Source organism: Macaca fascicularis, chromosome X (genome assembly GCF_037993035.2).
Source record: "Macaca fascicularis isolate 582-1 chromosome X, T2T-MFA8v1.1".
Lineage (NCBI taxonomy): Eukaryota > Metazoa > Chordata > Mammalia > Primates > Cercopithecidae > Macaca > Macaca fascicularis.
Genome location: NC_088395.1, coordinates 105268707 through 105290117, shown reverse-complemented (window position 1 = coordinate 105290117; position 21411 = coordinate 105268707). Strand labels below are relative to the sequence as shown.

General features: G+C 36.8%; 1 long non-coding RNA gene across 2 annotated transcripts in view; it reads right to left on the bottom strand.

The window, feature by feature from the left end:
* Positions 1-17672, bottom strand: part of LOC135969039 (uncharacterized) — a 252240-nt gene extending 234568 nt beyond the window's left edge. The window contains exons 1-2 of one of the 2 annotated variants that reach the window (XR_010584094.1): positions 17613-17672; positions 12672-12760 (exon numbers count right to left, since the gene is read on the bottom strand). This is a non-coding gene — a long non-coding RNA (uncharacterized lncRNA). The remainder of the gene's footprint in view (positions 1-12671; positions 12761-17612) is intronic. The other variant, XR_012429797.1, reaches the window with a different exon arrangement.
* Between the last annotated feature and the right edge of the window lie 3739 nt (positions 17673-21411).

Below are 21411 nucleotides of genomic sequence, written 5' to 3'. Positions count from 1 at the left end.
TCTCTTCCAAAGTTTAATTAATGAGAAAAAGGATTCATGAGGCTAATATTAAACTGTAGTAAATCTGGTATAATTTGTCCTATGAATTTGTCTTTCTGCATTGTTCTATCATAAAAAATGTACCCTAAGATAAAATGTAGGCCTAGGCCCCCTTAAGCTCGCTGTTCAAGATGACCCAGCAAGCTGATCAGTAACAAACAAAAAAAATGGAATGAGGTTTTCATCTTGTCTTTCTTTATGTCCTTGGGAACTTGGCCTTGTAACCATGTAGCAGTACTTTCTCTTGGTCTCTGCCATCAAGGGAACAAGAATTCTGAGGTTCATGTCATGGTTAGCTTTAAAAATTATCTTCAGCAGTTAAAAGGCTTTGCAAGCTCAAAATTGACTGCTCTAGATTCCTTCTGGGAAGAGCAATGGGAACTGCTCAGTACTGTAGCTTAGCTGCCAAAGCTTAGCTACTGCTAAGGCTTTGTCATTTCACAATGGCAACCCAGGTTCAATCCTGGCTTAGGTGATGAGTACTCTCTAGTTGATATCTGTGTGACCTTTACCATTTGTTGATTCTCTTCTCCTCCATGTACAATTTCTGGCTTCCCTTCTTGAATTTTCCTTTAGCTAAGAACTGGGGAGGTTACCTATGGTAAAGTTCAAAAGCCAGAAATGTTGGCTGTTTGGCTTGGCTAAGCTCGGATAATAAGAGATTGTAAAGGATTTTTATTTAAAAATGCTGTGGCTAAAAGTCAGCTTAATTAAAAGTGGATATTCAAGTTCTAACATCTTGGGACTCCTTGGGAAAATCATATTCAAGTTCTAACATCCTGGGACTCCTTTGGCAAAAGTAGTCACACATGCTATTTTGGGGAAAGAAAAACTCTCATGGAACCCCAGGAATTAAAAGTGGATAGATCCCTCTCAAAATCTAAGGCTCTGTTCTGCTTCGAATAGGGTATCTGACATTTTTTACTTTTGGGGGTATATCAGAAATTATTTCACATTATGAGAGAACTTTGGTGTGTAATAACTAGGTAAGAAATATACTTTTAGGGACAGCTAATGGCATTATGGGGCAATAATGTCAGTATGGGGAATATTCAGTTCTTTGCATGTTTGGATCATAGAAGCATGTTCTTAGCCACCTAGAAAGTATGGAAATTCTCCCACCCCCATTGAGAGATAAGTCTCCCATGAGGGATGGGCTTATCATAGAAGGAACTGAGACACTGGGGTGCTTTGCAATGAAATACATGGTGAAAGCATTGCACTGTCTTCTTCTATAGAATTTCCCTATTTTGGGGGATCCAGGATGTGATATAAAAATGGGACCCTTAATTTTGGGGATCTGTTTTTGCCATCCAGCTGTGGCTGCTTATTGGGTCCTAGAAACTGCATGCTTTCCTGCCCCTGTTCCTTGAAGGGCTCCACACTAAAGCCAGTAATGCAATTAAGAAACATTTAAAAACTGGCAAATAAAAAATTTTACAACTACTGGATCTTCTGTTTGTCTGTCTATGTATTTATATGTGTTGTCTTGGTGATGTTTACATAAAAGAGCTCTGATTAATGGGTTTAAAGATATCAAATATTTTGTCTGAAAAAATAAAAATTGTAATGCCTTTTAGTTCATGTGACTGTAGTAAGCTTTGGAAACAAAAAGCTTTTAAAATTATTAGTAAAATAAAGACATTTGGTCTAATTTAGGCAGGTCAAATATTAGGTTTGCCTAATGCTGTAATGTTATAATCTGCTTCTTTGACTGAAAAATTTTCAGCATACCTGCTTTGGAGTCATTAGATTCTACGTAAGGCTGTGGGACATGTGGAATTAGCCAAGCCCTCTAGCTATGCTGGAAAGAGTCAAACTATATCTGCACTACTGTCTGGTGTCCTAGGCTCCACACCTAGTACATAATTAAAATCACTTACTTACCAGGCTTTTCACCAAAAATAAAAATTGCTAAGAGTTAACATTGTAACATGTAACTGAAACTACTGAAAAAAGAGTTTTACATGCAAGGTGTGTGAGGAAAGTGAAATGTGCATTCAGTAAAAGATTATAAGAAGGCATGGGAATAAAAATTTTTGCCTAGTTTAGAGGATTAAAGTATTGTTTAAAATTAGCATGAAGCTGAAGGTTTGAGCAAGTTGTGGAAGTTACGTAAAAAAAAAACTTGTAAAAAATTGTGTTTGTGAACATATTAGTTAAATTTAAAGGGGTATTATTTATTTGTTTTTTTTTTTTTTCTGTAAATGGAACATTGAAATAAAAGCACAACAGGGTTTTCTTCGAGCACTGATTTGCTCTTTAACAAAAATTTGCAAAGGGTTATGAAAGGTTTATGAGAATCTCACCTTATGGTCAAACTGATTAAGTTGGATAGATTTGTCTATCAGGTTTTATTAAAAATTGAGGTTGACATTAATAGTACACTAATGCAAGAGTGAAATTTGGCTTTCTGTCTTGAATGAGATTTTCATGTAATATTAAAGGATAATGAAAGATTTTTGTTTGCCTTTTGAATAAACTACATGAAAAAGAAAGAGAAGACAAGAGACAGAGTGTTTGGAAAGCTAAGTCATCCCTTTATCAATGAATAAAGGTATTTGCCCTTTTAAAATTTTTGAGTCATCATTTTGGCTAAATGAATGACTTATGGTGACCTGGAATTCTATTTTATAATATCGAGTGTTTTTAAACTTTAACATATTTGACAGCCTTCCCCAAATTAAATTTCAGCTTCAAGATTGTCTTTTCTGACCTCTAACTTTGGCATGCTGCAGAGGGCCACTGAAGCATCCAAAACAGAGGCAAACAGGATAATCTGACATGTTGAGTTGCATGGGATCATTGTCAAAATAAGAAATAATGTTTAATGTTTAACTTTCTTCAGGTTATATTTTAGTGAATGATATTAATATATGTTCCAAAAATTGTATGAGATTTCTAAAATTCTAATGTCTGAGTATATACTATCAATCATAATTATGATTATTATTATATTAAGTTATTGTAGACCACAGAAATAATGAAATTTCCTTGTCAATTGTGTCTTTATGACTATTTAAAGCCATCTCCACAGTTAATTGCTTAATGCTGATGCAGTTCCTGAAAACTTCACAAGCACGCAAAATTCTAGAAGATAATGTCTTTTAAGTGTTCCTGAAAAGATGAAAGAGACCCTGAAAAGCACTCTTTAATACAGGTTTCTAGTAATGTTAGAATCATATCATTTGGGCTGGGTAAGAATTCCTGGAACTTTAATGAAAAGACTGACTGGTTTATAAAACTGCTAACCCAAGCAGAACAAAAATTATTTGAATACCAAGAAAATACTTTGCCAGATTTTCATGCTAAATCAGCCAATACTGAAATTGTTTACATATACAGTTTGAATGAACTCCATGGTCTAAGTCAAATGGTCTATTCTAACCCATCAGTTATCACCTAAATTGGAGAAACAACTGGTATTCAAGAGGATATAAGTCTGATGCTATGCATGGACTCATGGAGAACCAGGACAGCTGCCTTGTCCTTCCTGAGGCATTAATGCTTTTGTTACTAAAAGTTCTGTATTTCATGACTCATCATGGAGAAGATAAATGATGCAAATTAAATATTATATACATTGGTGTAGTGATTTCTAAATTGCTAAAATAGTTTATGACCAATGCTTGGTTTGTCAAACTCATATTTCTGAGAAGACAAAGCTTTGAGGATATTTGGCTACCTCATGGCCATTTAAACATTTATAGAGGGTTTTCATTCAATTATCATTTTCAATTCATTTTTTCTGGTTGTGTAACAGTTTTCCCATGCAAGAGAGATGTATATGGTAAGCCCTAGACCAACCACAAAAATGTAGTAAAAAATTTATTACAGTAACTAAAATAAGACATTAGAAAATATTCCCTTAGTGCAAAAGAAAGAAGCAAAAAAGGAATAAAGGAACAAAAATGACATGAGACATATAGAAAACAAAAGTAAAATGGCAAACATAAATATAACTATATCAATGTTAACAATTAATGTTAATGTATTCAATAATTCAATCAAATGCAAAGATTATTAGACTGGATGTTTTCAAACATAATTCAGCTATATGTTGTCCATAGGAGACAAACTTTAGAGTCAAAGATACAACTAAATTGAAAGTAAAAAAGATAGAAAAAGATAAAACATTTAAGCCAGTCTGTCAGGAATATATGATATTTATAAACATATATGTACCTAATAGAATACCAAAATACATGAAGCAAAATGTTATAGAAATTAAGGGATAGACAGTTCAAAAATAACAGTGTAGACTTCAATACTCTACTTTCAGTAATAGATTGGACAACTAGACAGAAGATCAAAAATAGGAAAATAGAAGAATTAAATGACACTATAAAACCAACTGGATATAATCATACATCTAGATTACTCCACTCAAAAACAACAGAATATACAGTCTTATCAAGTTCACACAGACCTTTCTCCAGGATGGACCATATGTTAGGCTATGAAACAAACTTCAATAAAATTAAAAGGAATAATACAAAGTATGTTCTTTGACTATAATGGAATAAAATTAGAAATTTATAATTAAAAAAACATAAAATTCACAAATGCAAAATTAAACAACACACTCCTAAATAATCAACGGGTCAAAGAAGAAATCAGAGGGAGAATCAGAACATATTTTAAGATGAATTAAAATGAAGACAAAACATAAAAACTTATAGGATGCACCTAAAGTCGTGCTTAGTGAGTAACCTGTACTTAATTTCTGTATTATGAAAGGAGAAAGATTTCAAATTAACAGCCTAATTTTCTACCGCGGGGCACTGGACAAACAAAAGCAAACTAAACCTAAAAAAAACAGAAGGAAGGAAATTATAAAGATAAGAGCAGAAAGTAATGAAATAGAAAATGGAGGGGGAAGGAAAAAGAAAAACTAATGAAACAAAAAAATTGATTGTTGGAAACGATTTTAAAAAATTGACAAAGCTTTAGCCAGATTGACCAAAAAAAAGAGAGAAGATTCAAATTACTAGAATGAGAAACAAAAGCGAGAACATTACTGTTGACCCTACAGAGATGAGAAGGATTTTAAAGGAATACATGAACAATTGTATGCCAACTAATTAGAGACCTAGATGAAATGAACAAATTCCTCGAAAGACATAAACTACTAAAACTGACTTAAGAAGATATAAACATTATTAATAGATCTGTAACAAGGAAAGAAATTGAAATAGTAACAAACAAAAAGAACTACCCACAAAGAAAAGTCCATGTGCACATGGCTTTACTGATAAATTCTATTTTAAAAAAAGTAAAACTAATTTTCACAAATTTTCCAAAAAAAAAAATCCAGTGGAGGAAGGAACACTTCCCGATTCATTCTGTGAAGACAATATTGAAGACAACCCAAAGATACTGCAATAGAAGAAAAATAGAGACTAATATCTCTTGTGAATATGGATGCAAAAGTGCTCAACTTGGCAAGTTGAATCCAGCAATACATAAAAAGAATTCAACACCATTACCAATTGGGATTCTAGTGACCAGAATGGCCAAAGAATGCTTGATATTTTATTTTAAGTATACTTTGCTACCCTGTATTTTGTCATGCTCCTAATGCCCAAAAATTTTCAATAAAAGGCTTTTATAACCAAGTTTTGGGTTACTGCTCTATTGAGAGAGTGTTAGAGTAGGTCCAGTGTAGCATACTTACACAGGGACTGCATGTGTGAAAGATGTGGAAGCATAATGTGGAACAAGAAACTGGCAGTATTAGGAAATCAAATATAGAACCGACTGGGAAAAATGTAGTTTCCCCAAAATGTAATGATTCTGTCAAAGAATCATTAAAGATATTGGGAAAAACCCTGGGTTCCCCACCACACATGGTTGGGAATATGAGCCAATTTATGTAAATCTTAAAGGATAGGTTAACCTTAATGCATTAAAGGACTTTGGCATAATTTAGGTGACTATACTAATTTACTTGCATAACAGCATATATTTAATAATCGTCAGAACTAAAATTAGAACCTCAAACTCCTAATTTTAATCTAGTCTTCTATACTTTGTCATTTACTTGGAGGAAAAGAGAAATTTCATTTGTGCATTTTTAAATGAGAAAGTCTAAAACGTAGAAATGTATAAAATTATACATGTACAAACTTCTGAATTTTAAGTTTTTTATTGTTGTTGGTTTTTCTTTTCTTTTTCTTTTTTTTTTTTTTTTTTTTTTTTTTTTGAGATGGAGTCTCTCTCTGTCACCCAGGCTGGAGTGCAATGACGCGATATCAGCTCACTGCAACCTCCGCCTCCCGGGTTCAAGCAATTCTCCTGCCTCAGCCTCCCGAGTAGCTGGGATTACAGGCATTCACCACCGTGCCTGGCTAATTTTTGTGTTTTTAGTAGAGATGGGGTTTCGCCTTGTTGGCCAGGCTAGTTTCAAACTCCTGACCTCAGGTGATCTGCCCCGCTCGGCCTCCAAAAGTGCTGGGATGACAGGCGTGAGCCACCACGCCCGGCCTTAAAGTATTTTTAATAATAAGTTTATCTTTGTCACGAAAGGAAATTTTCTGAGAAATCTAGCCACTGTCCCTATTTCTTACTAGTCAGCTGTTTGAAAAGCAGAAACTGCTCTGTCAAATAGCAGCCAAAAAGGGAGTGGTCTCTTCCCCCTTCATTTCTATTCCCTGACTGTTGCAGGACCAGGCCATGTGGCTTTGATGACAGGGCAAGTTTTACTAGTAATGGCATTGTTGACCTCAGATGAGGGAATGGTTAAAAAAAATCTGTAGAGATGGTTCACTTTCTGACAAAGGAGTTAGGTTAAAAGAAAGCAAACTAATAGACTTAGCTGCTCCTTCTTCTAATCCCCTTTACTAATAAGGTTGGGAGGAAGGATTGCCATTCATCTTGATTGGTATAGCTGCTTTTAATATGGGACTTGCAAAACTGATGTTCAGAGAGGTACATAGTTAGTATGCCTTAATAAAGAGGATCATTTTACAAATAAGCTTGGGAGATGTTGGCTTTAAAAAATAAATACTGCAGAGCATCTCAAAACTTTGAATGATATGTCATATATGAATATCCAATGGGAAAGAGAGGATGCTATATTTCTCACACTATCTAAAAGTGTTTCTAAACATCTGTCAGGTTAGTTTTGACATCTAACCATTTTTTTTTCTCTCACCAGCTCTCAAGGATCTCTCTTTATTAAAAGTCAAAAATATCAATTGGTTTAGCACCTCCTTCCATGATATTTCTTGTCTAATATTTTATAGTTTAGAAAGTACTTTCACTTCCTGCCTCATCCCAAATCGATTTTCTGTCACTTAATTTAATCCGGGTTTACAGATTAATAATTTTGGTGTAATCCTATGTGATGGCAAATTTTAGATTCAAGTTGACTGGATTATACCTTGAGAAATGGTAAAACATTATTTTCGGGTGTGTTTATAAGAGTGTTTCCACTCCAGGATATTTACCTGTGAGTCTAAGTGGACTAAGTGGGGAAGATCTGCCCTCAATGCGGGTAGGCACCATCCAATTGGCATGGAGTCCAAATGAAACAAAAACAGAAGGAAGGCAAATTGGCCTCTCTGTCTCACAGAGCCGGGACACACTCTTCTTCTGCCCTTGCATATCAGAACTCTAAGCTCTCTGGCCTTTAGACTCCAGGAAAGTGCAACACCAAGCCCCCAACCCCCACCTCACCTGCCCAGAGTCTCAAGCTTTGAACTTCAGCAAAGCCACAGTAGCAGCATCTGAAAGTCTCCAGCTTGTGGACACCCTGTTATGGGACTACTCATCCTTCATGATCTCATGAGTCAATCCTTCTACTAAATTACTTCTCATATATCTGTATATATCTTATTGGTTCTGTCTCTCTGAAGAATCTTGACTAATACGTCATACCATTAATGTTTTTAAACATAAAACTTCAAGACTGCTTTGTCTTTTTGTGGCTATCAATGACTATTTCTCCTTAACTCCATATATTTAATTTCAAAATGCATTTCCAGTACTTGTTTACCACAATGTTTATATTCTTGAGATTTTTATTTTTATTTCCCTCTCACTTGTCTATAACATCTAACACATCTTAAAGTAACTTTTTGGAATGGGCACAAGAGTAAGATCTTTTCTAAACTCTTGCACATGTGGAAATACTTTTATTGTATTAATAGTATTCATGTATGTATTAGTTTTCTGTGGCTGTTGTAACAAATTACCATAAACTCGGTGGCTTAAAATAAATGTATTTCTCATCATTCTGGAGCCTGGGAAACCCAAGATCAAGGCACTGACAGGTTCAGTGTCTAGTGAGGAACCATTTTCTGGTTCATATTTGGCTCCTTATTGACGTGTCTCCACATGGTGGAAGGGGAGAGCTGGCTCTCTGGGTTCTCTTTTATAAGGTCACTAATATCTTGGTATTACATTCCATATGATTTCAACATACAAATTAGGGAAAAACACAAACATTCAATCCATAGCAAGCCTGTTGTACACATTGCTTCTCTTTGGAATACTGAACCCCTTTTGCTTCTTCTAGACTAGTACTATCCATTATTCACATCTAAGTTTCAATAATATTTCCCTTAAGAAGTTTTTCTTGGTCTCATAATATTGAATAATATACTTTGCCCATATGCACCTAGAACACCTTGCACTTAGGTGATCACAGCATGTATTGTACTACTTTATAATGATCTGCCTTTCCCACCAGATGATGAGCGACTTGAAGGAACAAATTATGACTTGTTCACATTATATTATCAAAACGTAGCATAGTACCTAACATCAGTAGGCAATCAATAAAAATTTGTTAAACTGTAACATTAGAATATGCCAGTTATATAAGTTCTTTGAACCACCAAGGATTTGTTTGTTACCTCTATCTGGGTTCACATAATATCTTGTACTTACTTTTATCATAAAACATATCACAATGTATAGTGATTTTACAGGAACAGTAATAAGGATTCGTTAGGCATTTACTATGTGTTAGACATGGGCTAAGCAATTTATTTGTATTATAACCTTTAATTTAGTCCTCACAATTGTCAGAGTAGACAGATAGTTAGACATGAGTGGCAAAGGAAGGAAGCACTGGAAAATCTCACACCCCAGAGACCACCCAAAATATGTATGCTAAATATGAGCAGAGAGGATGGGAAATACCTATGCAGAGAGGAATGCCCTGAAACATCGTTTAAGATGCCCAGTAATTGCTCACTCTGCAGTTAACCTGTTGGAATGTAGCTAGCTTCATACCGCTAACAAGGGAAAAAGGGGGGCCAGGCACAGTGGCTTATGCTTGTAATCCCAGCACTTTGGGAAGCCTAGGCAGGTGGATCACCAGGTCAAGAGATTGAGACCTTCCTGGCTAACATGGTGAAACACCGTCTCTACTAAAAATACAAAAATTAGCTGGATGTGGTGGTGCGCACCTGTAGTCCCAGCTACTCGGGAGGCTGAGGCAGGAGAATCACTTGAACCCAGGAGGCAGAGCTTGCAGTGAGCTGAGATTGTACCACTGCACTCCAGCCTGGGCAACAGAGAGAGACTCCGCCTAAAAAATAAAAAAGATGGGAAAAAGGACAAAGGGGAAATTCTTAAGAGATACACAGGCACAAAAAGTACAGATTTAACCACTAAATGACCTTGCAGGGACGGTGGTCATGAATAACTCTGTCATTAGGTAGGATCTGTATTGATCACCAGACCCTCACATGTGTATCGACTGAGAGTAAGGGAGAATTCCACAAGGCAAGGACAAGGCTAAGACTTAAGAAAGAAGCAGGAAACCATACAAAGACAAAGGTGGGGATTTAAGACAGAGGTGATAACTTAAAGAAAAAGTCCAACATAATAAAAACTATAATGCAGAACTCTCAGGGCTGCTCCCAGCCAAGTCAGCCTGTTCCTCATTTTTAGTGTACTCTTATTTCCTTAATAAAACTTTTACTTACTTTACTAATTGGTCTCTTGGCAGAATTATTTCTCCCAAGTAAGATAAGAACTGAGGATCAACATACTTCCCAGTGACATATTGTGGTGCTGTGACTCAGAGAGCCTAACCTGCAAATGGATCTTCAAGATGAGTGCCATGGTTGTCTCAGACTACCTGGTCAACTACCTCTGCTTCTTCCTGAGCTGTTTTACTAAAGTTTTGAGAAAAACCTCCCACTCCTAGTGCTGTTCTTGCCAATTTAAAATGAGGCCTTCCTTTGCTCACTCTCTCCCATTCTTACAAATCTCCAATACAATTCCCTTCAACCACTGTGACTATGCTACCTCTGGCTGATTTCTCAGTTGACTCTGATGGGGTGGCAAGTGGAGGTGGGAGGACTTCAAGGTCCACACTGCATAGATCTAAGCCACTGTAAGCCTCCCTGAGAGGAGGCTGGTGAAGGTGGTGGGGATTAAGAATTGGTCATGCAATGACTGAGGATCTTTGTATCTCTTAACTAAAATGGCAATCCGCTGCCAGCTTTCACCACTGCTACTCAACATTGCACTGGAAGTCATAGCCAGAGCAATTAGACAAGAGAAAGAAATAAAGGGCATCCAAATCAGCAAACAGGAAGTCCAACTGTCACTGTTTGGAATGTAGCTAGCTTCATACCGATAACAAAGGAAAAAGGGGGAAAAAATTGTAATATGATTGTATGCCTAGAAAACCATAAAGACTCATCCAGAAAGCTCCTAGATCTGCTGAATGCATTGAAAGAGTTTCAGGATACAAAATCAATGTACACAATTCAGTAGCACTGCTACACACCAACAACGACTAGGCTGAGGATCAAATCAAGAACTCAATTCCTCTTACAACAGCTCATAAAAAAGAAAATACTTAAGAATACACCTAACCAAAGAGGTGAAAGATCCCTACAGGAAAATCTACAAAGCATCACTGTGGAATGAAGTTATCCACAACACAAACAAATGGAAACATATCCCATGCTCATGGATATTTTGAAAATGACTCTACTTCCAAAAGCAATCTACAAATTCAATGCAATTCCCATCAAAATGCCATCATCATTCTTCATAGAACTAGAAAAGAAAATCATAAAATTCATATGGAACCAAAAGAGAGCCCACATCGCCAAAGTAAGGCTAAGCAAAAAGAATAAATCTGGAGACATCATGCTACCTGACTTCAAACTACACTACAAGGTTATAGTTACCAAAACAGCATGGTACTGGTATAAAAACAGGCATCTGGACAATGGAAGAGAATAGAGAACCCAGAAATAAAGCCAAATACTTACAGCCAACTGATCTTCAACAAAGGAATCAAACACATAAAATGGGGAAAGGACACCCTATTCAACAAATGATGCTGGGATCATTGGAAAGCCCCATGTAGAAGAATGAAGCTGGATCGTCATCTCTCACCTTATACAAAAATTAACACAAGATGGATCAAAGACTTAAATCTAAGACCTGAAACCATTAAAATTCTAGAAGATAACTTTGGCAAACCTCTTCTAGACATTGGCTTAGGCAAAGAGTTCATGACCAAGAACACAAAAGCAAATGCAACAAAAACAAAGATACATAGATGGGACCTAATTAAACTAAAAGGTTTCTGCACATCAGAAGAAATAATCAGCAGAGTAAACAGACAACCCACACAGTGAGAAATAATATTTGCAAACTACATACCTGACAAAGAACTAATATCCAAAATTTACAAGGAATACAAACAAATCAGCAAGAAAAATAATACTCTCATCAAAAGTGGGCAAAAGACATGAATAAACAATTCACAAAAAATATATATACAAATGGTCAAAAAACATGCAAAAATTCTCAACATCACTAATCATTAGGAAAATGCAAATCAAAACCACAATGAGAAACCACTTTACTCCTGCAAGAATGGCCATAATTAAAATATCAAAAAATAACAGATGTTAGCATGGAGGTGGTGTAAAGGGAACACTTTTACACTGCTGGTTGGAATGTAAACTAGTATAACCACTATGGGAAAGAGCATGGAGATTCCTTAAGGAACTAAAAGTAGAACTACCATTTGATCCAGCAATTCCACTACTTGGTGTCTACCCAGAGGAAAAAAGTCATTATATGAAAAAGACACTTGCACATGCACGTTTTTAGCAACAAAATTCGCAACTGAAAAAATATGGAACCAGCCTCACTAATGGCATTCGCAGCAACCAGGATGGAGTTGGAGACCATTATTCTAAGTGAAGTAACTCAGGACTGGGAAACCAAACATCATATATTCTCACTTATGAGTGGGAGCTAAGCTATGAGGACGCAAAGGCTTAAGAATTACATAATGGACTTCAGGAATTTTGGGGGGAAGGATGGGAAGTGAGTGAGGAATAAAATAGTACACATTGTGTACAGTGTACACTGCTTGGCTGATGGACACACCAAAATTCCAGAAATTATCACTAACAAATTTTTCCATGCAACCAAACACCACCTGTTCCCCAAAAACTGTTGAAATAAAAATAAATAAATAAATAAATAAATAAATAATATAAAATGGTTATCCTCCAATAATTTCACTGTTAAACTTTCCTTTCATTGCATTTTACCCCCCTCTCTCCCCTGAGTGGGTGTTAGCAACCATAGAAAGGAGGCATGCCCCCATGGATAGTTAATCTCACAAATTAGCTTACTCTCTGCTGTGTCTTTGTTCTCCACAAGGTTTCTTTGAATTCCTTCTTCATGCTTAGCCTCCTAACAGGATCTGCTCCTCTGATTCCTCCTGCAACCACTTAAAGCATCCCTCATTTGTTACCAGGCCTTTCTAGCCTAGCCACCCTTAATAAACGCATTATGCTTTAGCGTCTCAAGTGAGCATCTGGCTCCTCCAGGTAGCCATCTGTGGCCCCACCTTCTCTTCCCTCTGTCTCTCTTTACAACTGGAGTTCCTTATGAGCCAATGGGATGTTCTTCTTCTGTCTCTTAAGACCATTATTATCAAACTCTGAAACCCTAAAGCATTTTTTGCTTTTTATTAAACAAACCAACAGAAAATGTCCCTGGGCTCCCCTTGCCAATTATATAATTATATAAAAGACTGGAGTCAAGACCCTAGTCCACTTAGCCTGGGACCTAGGAATTACCTTGCCTTCTCAAGCATCTTTTCGGCATAAGCCCTAAGGAGCCTCCTCAAAACAGGGGAAGGTTTCAAATTTTTCCTGACTCCTCAAACCATCTACACCATTTATCTAAATGTCATTATAGACTAAAACAACTCTATGTGGAGGTCTCTTCTATTCAAGCTTTGGCGGAGGTACAACTATTTGGCTTCTTAAAGGGCCAGGATCACTAAGAATATAAAAGGCAACAAAATTACTCCTGTACCAGACACTACTCCACCCCCTTGCCTGGAATAGAGACAAGAAAGATGTCACCAGTAAAATATTAACCAAAAGGAGACTGGGGAAATCTTTCTGATTAAAAGAGAGTATGCAGAGACAAAAAGAACACACAGTAAGAATCAACCAAATCCAGAGCTCCCTAAGTGCAAGGTGAGGGGCCTTTTGCCTTCCTTGGTCTGGTGAGGGATGCCTCACCTTCATAAGTCGTTGTAGGAATGGACAGGGAGACACCTCTTTCATCCTACAGTTCTCCTTTGTCTTCTCTTTAAAATGGATAAACAGACTTCCGTACCCCAAGATTCACCCCTTCGGAGATGCATCTTTAAAAATTGAGATAAATTCAACCTTCAAACCTGAAAGTGAAAAAAAAACAAACAAACAATTTTTCCTTTATAAAACCAGAGGAAATCTGGAGAACAAAAGTACAAATTTTAATACCATCCTCCAGCTGGACTTTTTCTGCTGCCATCAGGGCAAATAGTCAGAGCTCCCCTATTTACAAACCTTCATGGTTTTAAGGAAAGACACTAATCTTTGTAAAGCTTGTAAGGCAGATCCCTCTGTCCTAGCTATGCTTAGCCACCATAACCTAGGGGCCAAAAGAAAATCCTATAGCCTTTCACAAAAGGCTACAGGAAACCCTTATTAAGCACACCAACTTAAACCCAGAATTCCCAGAGGGACAAGTAGTCCTAAAGGACCATTTCTTCACCCAAGTCACCCCAGACATTAGGAGAAAACTGCAAAAGTCGGCCTTAACACCCAGTGCCTCTATGCCAGAAATCCTCAAATTAGCTTCATTGGTCTTTTATAACTGAGATCAGGGTCAAGAAGAGAGAAAAACAAAGAGACAGGAGGAGGCAGACTCAACTATTGGCTACTTTACAAGTCTTCCAGACCCCACCAGGCTGCCATAAAAACACCCTCCCAGGTAACTGCCATCAGTGCTAAAGACTGGGTCACTGAAGAAGGAACTGCCCAACTGGGAGAAAGCCCTACATGAACTGCCCCCTTTGCCATAAGCTCAGCCACTGGAGGAAGGATTGCCCCAGGAGCCAAAAGACTCCTTCATTGGATCCCCCATCTAATGATGGCCTTGAGCAGAAGGGGCCCTCCGCTACAGCCAGTTCCCAGATCAGACATAATCATTAAAGGAATAGAGCCAAGGGCAACTCTGGAAGTGGCAGGTAGGACTATAATTTTTTTTTTTAAATACAAGAGCCACCAAGTTTGTGCTAACCTTCTTTGGGCAACTTTCCTCCAAATCAGGTTAGGTGATGGGGGAAAATAGCACCCCTCAATAAAGATTCACACCCACTTTATATTGCATATGGTACCAATTACTATTCTCCCACCAGACTCTGGAAATGTCTGAAGGCCCCACACCCCTTTTGGGAAAGAACGTACTTTCCAACGTGGGTGCCTGCTTAATATTTACCCAACCTCTGGATTCATCTTTCCCCCTAATGGCCTTATTTCTCCCGGGGAACGCTGCCTAAACCTTTAACCAATGACTTCAATCCAGACAGTCCTACCTCAGGTTTTAGAGACAGCCCACACATCCATAAAGCCCTAGCAAGAAATCTAACCAAGCTATTCTTGAGGAGAGACAACTTCTACAGTATATATATATAACCTACCCCTTTGCCCCACCGACCACAGAACTTGTACAACAACATGAAATACAAACTTTAAACTTTCTAGCAAAAGAGGATACAAAGTATCCAAAGCTAAGACTGAGAATTTCATACCTAGAACTAACTGAATATATACACAAAGAGTACTGCTGGCTAGTGACCCCTTCAACAACCAAGAACTCGTATACCTGCCAGGGTCATAAGTCCTCATTAAAACCTGGAGACACTGGTCACCTGGGTCTCAGCTAACCCCCTTATGGAAGGGTCCTTTTACTGTCTTACTTGCCACCCCAACAGCTGTCAAAGTTCCTTACATTTCTAGTTGCTTATATCACTCCCAAATAAAACCCCAGGAAGGCTCCAAAGAACAGGAAAAGAACCAACGCCCAGTTATTCTTCTGAGCCATTGGAAGACCTGAAGTTTCTCTTCAAACACAAAGATAAGTAAATGGCTTCTCCCTCCTCATCTCAGAGTTTTCAGGCCCAAAAACATCAAACAGATAATGTTACCTAGGTCATAAACTGTTTCTATGACTTTTGATAATTATTCAAGTTGCCTGCTTTAGAGTAATTACATTCTTGGCAAGGCCTGGGGACATGTGGAGTTAGCTATGCCCTTGGCTATGCTATAAAAAGTCAGACTTACCTATTCCTCTCTAACAATTGGAGGAGAACTTGCTCATTATTTTTTTATCTTTTCCCTGATGTGTTCCTCCTAGACCAACATCAATCAGTACCTATCCCCCTTTGCTCCAAGTCCTCATCTCAAAGTGTGGTCATAGTCTTCCTTCCCTTACTTACAGCTCTGGGATTAAGAACTGGAGTAACTAAAATAAGAAACGAGTGTAGAAATTTTAATATTTCAGCAAATGCATGCCACCTTATCCCATGAGCCAGGTCAGGCTCTTGAAGAGACAACCAAAGCCATTGGTTGTCCAATGGCTTGACCAGCAACTTAATTCCCTATCAGGGATGGGCCTCCAAAACCAACATGCCTTAGACATCAGCACCTCAGCCCAGGGAGGAACCTGTGCTATGCTCAAAGAAGAATGTTAACCAGTTAGAAATCATACAGGACAGCATTCAACAGCTACGAGAAAAAGTAAAACATCTATAGGCAGCTTCAGGCCCATTCTCAGGGAAATGGAACATCCTCAGTTGATTCTGACCTCCTCTGGGCCCACTCTCCACAGTGCGCCTTCTTCTCCTCTTAGGCCTTTGCTTAGTCAATTTGTTAACTAAATTTACTTCTTCCTGCATTCAGGCTACCAGTCATAAAATGAGATTACAGCAAGGATATAACATATTATACTTGGAGGCCCCAAAACCTATGTAAACACCTCACCCTTGAATGCAGGAAAAGGTTTGAGGAAAACATGGAGGGGCTCCTGACAGAGGGCAAGAGAAGGAGATCCTGATAAGTTCTTAATTCCGTATCAGCAGGAAGTAGTTACAGCAGACCGAAGATACTCCTAGACTCAAAAGTTTTTAGGGTCTTAAACTTTTGAGGGGGAATTTTGGAGAAGGCAGATAGTTAAATATGAACAGGAAAGGGAGTCCCTGAAGGAGAAAGCTCTGGAAAATCTCATGCTCTAGAGACCACCTAAAACATACATGCAAAATATAAGCAGATAGGAAGGGAAATACCTGTGCAGATAGGAACACCCAGAAATGCCCCTTAGAATGCTCAGTAGTTGCTCACTCTGCAGTTAACCTGTCAGAATGTAGCTAGCCACATGCTGATAAGAGGGGAAAAGAACAAAGGGAAAACTCCTAAGAGATTCGCAAGCAAAATAAGTACAGATTTAACAGCTTTATGACCCTCCAGGGGTGGTGGTCATGAGGAACATCACCATTAGGTAGAGTTTGTATTGATCACTGGGCCCACATACGCACATCAACTGACAGTAAGGGAGAATCTCACAGACCTGAGCAGGAATGACTACATGGAGACAAAGGCAGAGACTTAAGAAAGAGGAGGGAACTTAAAGAAACAGTCCAACATAACGAAAACCACAATGAAGAATTCTTGGGTCTGCTCCCAGCCAGGTCAGCCCAGTCCTCTCTTGGAGCATACTCTTATTTCCTTATTAGATCTTTTGCTTATTTTATTAATTGGTCTCTTGACTGAATTATTTCTCCTAAGCAGAACAAGAACCAAGGACCCCTGTACTTCCTAGTAAGATAATGACCCTGTAAGTTAGCATATTATTTTTCCCATTTTAAGATTTTGAAATGGGCACAAAGAGGTTAAGAATATTGTTCAAAGTAAGAGTTAGCAAACAGAGAAGCTTTTAACACAGACAATTTGACTCCAGACATCATTCTATTAACTAGTATACTATACTTCTCTCATGTTTGCTTCTCTAACACCAAACTAAAAGAAAATTCTGGGAGGAAGGTATTGTACCTTCTTCCCATTGCCAAGCATGTTATTGTGGGTACCATAGGCTCTTGATCTCTTAAAGGTTTGCTAAAAATCACTGATATGAGGCAGATTGATGAATAGGAGAAAAGGCATACAGGTGTATGTAATGCATACACGCAGTAGTTTCAGACTAAAGACTCAACTTCCCAATGACATACAGAAACTTACCTAGTATCCCAAGGACACAGTAAAAAATGCAGATTCAGAGCATGGCCAGAAACAGGTTATGTTGGTAAATCAGGTTTAGTGGCAAGATAGGTTAAGAGAGAAAGAAAGGAAGAAGCTTGACTAGCAAAGATGGCCTTAATATGTAGATGAAGCCTCTCTCAGAGATAATGTAGATGGTAAATATTTATTTTCAGACTTTTAAAGGTGTCGAACTCAATCTCTTCTGGATCTTGAAAAAGTCATATAAAGGGGAGAGGGAAATGGCTGCATTAATGGGAATTCTCTACAAATGCAAATTTTTCCCCACTCAAGACAGCTTTGCAAGGCCACTTCTGTCAGGATGGCCAAGCAGAAGCCATTTCGAGATATGTCAAAGAAATATATTTTGGAGTAAAATATTTTAATTTCCTTCATTATATAATTGTATAATAGCTGCTTAATAAATATTTTCTGTATGAATAAATGAATAACATGAAGTAAAGTTCAAATTAATGCTCCATGTGAGTTCAAATATATTATTATTTCAAAAAATGACAATATACCAATAACTTTTATATTGTCTTCACAGAATTTTGAAAAATATCTATGTATTGCTACTCACCATTAAAAATGTGGCACTCCAAACCAACTCACATATGCTCAGATATGCAGTATAGGTGCCTGAAGAGATATGAAAATGTTTATTTCCATATATTACATAAAGAATATTTAAAAATTCTGCATATATTTTGATAGAATTCATTAGCAATGAGCCAAAACTTTTCAAAATAATTTGAATTCCCAAAAATTGATGCAGTTAGACTATGTATTCTTTAGAATTGGATTTTCCTAATCTTGGATATCTTTTTATGCTTTTCATAAATTTTCAAACATGCCCCTACCAGCTCATCATGTTAAGCGTCTAACACTCAGATGAATAATACCTTCACCTTCAAAAATAAAATGTTCTTCTAATGTAGGTGCTATTTGATTACTTAACCTATTTCAAAGAACCTTATTAACTCAACAGTAGCCTACTTCATGTCTCCCTCCAGTTGCTTTCCCCCATCAAAGATAACCATTATCCAGACTTTCAACACCATACACTATCTGTTAGGTGTTTGTTAAATTTTATAGAACTGTAGTCTTGCAGTACTTATTCCTTGTGTTCAGCATCTTTTGGTAAATATGGTTTCTGCAATTCATCCTTACTGTTTCAGGTAGCAATGATTTTTTCTGTTTTTTATTACTGTGTAATAATACCTTATATGAACACACTATCCATTTTACTGTTGATAAATATTTGGATTATTTTTAGTTTGGGGCTATTCTGTGCAAAGCAACTAAACACATACTTCTACGTGTATCTGGTGAATATATGCACTCATTTTTCTTGGGAATGTACCTAGAAGTAGAAATTGTTGGATTATATGATCAACATATGCTCAGCTTTAACCAATATTACAATTTTTTTCCAAAATGTTTATGCCTGTTTACACTTTCATCAATAGTGTATGAAAGTTGCAATTGCTCCTTGTCCTTTCCAGCACATAGTATTTTTAGTTATTTAAAAGTATTCATTGTAGTGAATGTGTAGTAGTAACTCACTGTGGTTTTCATTTGCATTGTCCTGATGATCTTTTATATGTATATTGTCCACTTGAATATTCTTTTTTCGGTGGGAGAGGAAGAACCTATTTAAGTCTTTTGTCTTTTCTATTTCTCTTGAGTCTCCCTTTACTTTACTTATTGCTCTGGATGCATGTCCTTTGTTGTACAAAAACTTTAAAATTTCTTTTCTCACTTTATTGCTTTCCTTTCACTCTTTTATGTCTTCTGATGAAAAGATATTTTTAATTTTAATGTGGTCCAATTTATGACTTATTTTCTTCATGGACATTACTTTTTGTATACTGGTTTAGGAAATCTTTGCTGACTCCAAGCTTTAAAAGGTTTCCTTCTTAACCTTTAGTCTTACCTTTTATGTTTATGTCACAATACGTTTTGAATTGATATATTTATGTAGTGAGAGGGAGAGATCAAGGTTTCATTTGGATATCTAATTAGTCCTGCACTCTTTATTAAAAGATGTATTCTTTCCCCACTGAATTTTAGTGGAGATTTGATCACGTGACTCTATTTCTGAACTCTCTGTCATGCTCATTGTTCTATTAGTCTATTTATGCACAATGTATAGTGTCATAATTACTGTAGCTTTAAAATAAATATCTGAATATTTGTTGGTATAAGTCTGGTAATATAAATCCTCTAGCTTTCATCTTGTTCTTTAAGATTGTCTTGGTTATTCTATTACAATTCCTTATAAAATTCAAAATGAGCTTTGTCAAATTACATGCAAACATACATACACAGAAACTGGCTGATTTTTTGGGAGGCTTGCATAATCCTACAGATAAATTTGAGGAGAATTGACATATTTATAATATTGAGATTTCCAGTTCTTCAGCCTGGTTTGTCCTTTTATTTTATCTTATTTAGGTTTTCTTTAACTACTCAGTAGTGCTTTTCAGTTTTCTGTTTAATTGATGTGGTTTTGAATGTGGTGAGTCTTATTTTCTAGATTGTTTTTAAAGACTTTCTCTTTCACATTAGTTTTAAGCAGTTTTACTGTAATATGTCTATGCGAGGCTTCTTTTTATATTATTCTGCCTGAGGTGCATCACAATTTTTGAATTAGGGTTTAATGTATTTTGTTCATTTGGGAAAATTTGAAGCTACTCTTTTGCTATCTATTTTCTTGAAGATATTGATGATAACAATTTTAAAGTCAAAATCTGACAACTAAACAGATAGATTCCAAGTGGGTCTTTCTCTGTTGTCCAGATTCTTCTTTTGAAGTTTATTTTTGTTATGCTGGTTAATTTTTTATTGAGTGCCAGGCATTGTCTATGAAAAATTATGGAAGCTCTCAATTCGATTATCTTTCTCCAGAGAAGATTAACTCTATCTCTTATCCAGGCTGCAAAGAGGCAAGTCATCTGTATCTAATCCTGGAGTGAAATGATCCAAGACTAGTTTGCAGTCTCTATAAATTCCTTCTCCCATTTTGCCTCCAATCCTAGACTTTAAAACTTCATGGTTTAAATGAGAGCCTGTAGAGCCTCCCAGCTATGCTACTTCCTAAGGGATCCTGAACTCCAAATTTTTGCTCCCAGGTCATGAAACTGCAAAAAACTCCACTTTGCTCTTCAGCTGTTTTCGACTTGATTTCTGACCATCTTGCCCTGTGCAACTTAGTGAGAAAAGGGCTCAAGGAGAAAAATGGCATCAAGTATTTAACTGAAGTATTTGTGCTTTCCTTCTCTTTGGGATCTTATCCCCTCATGTTATGATTCATTTGAATATCAGAAGTTCAATATCTGTCCTGCCATTCTTTGATATTAACTAAAGCCATCCTCGCTTCTCTGCCTCTTTCTTGGGACTATGAATCAGCAAATGGACCAAGGGGAAAAACAATAGGTAAAATCTTGGGTTTAGTTCAATTACCTTTCCTTCTCTTTAGGATCTGGACCTTGAAATTCTAGTTGTCTTTGAAACTATCTTGAGACCTTCAAAACAGATCTTGAATTTTATCCAGATTTTCTCTTTGTTATCATCAGGAGCATTGGTTTGCTGCAAGCTACTGTATCGAAGCTCAAAACATGCATTTCTCTTTGAATTAATTCTAGTATGGAAGAATATCATAGGTTAAAAATTCCACATAGCACTCATAAAATATTATATTTATCATGCACTTACTCACAAAGAATAACTCAATAAAATACAAAAGCAAAAAACACACAGATTATTTTACTTTTTT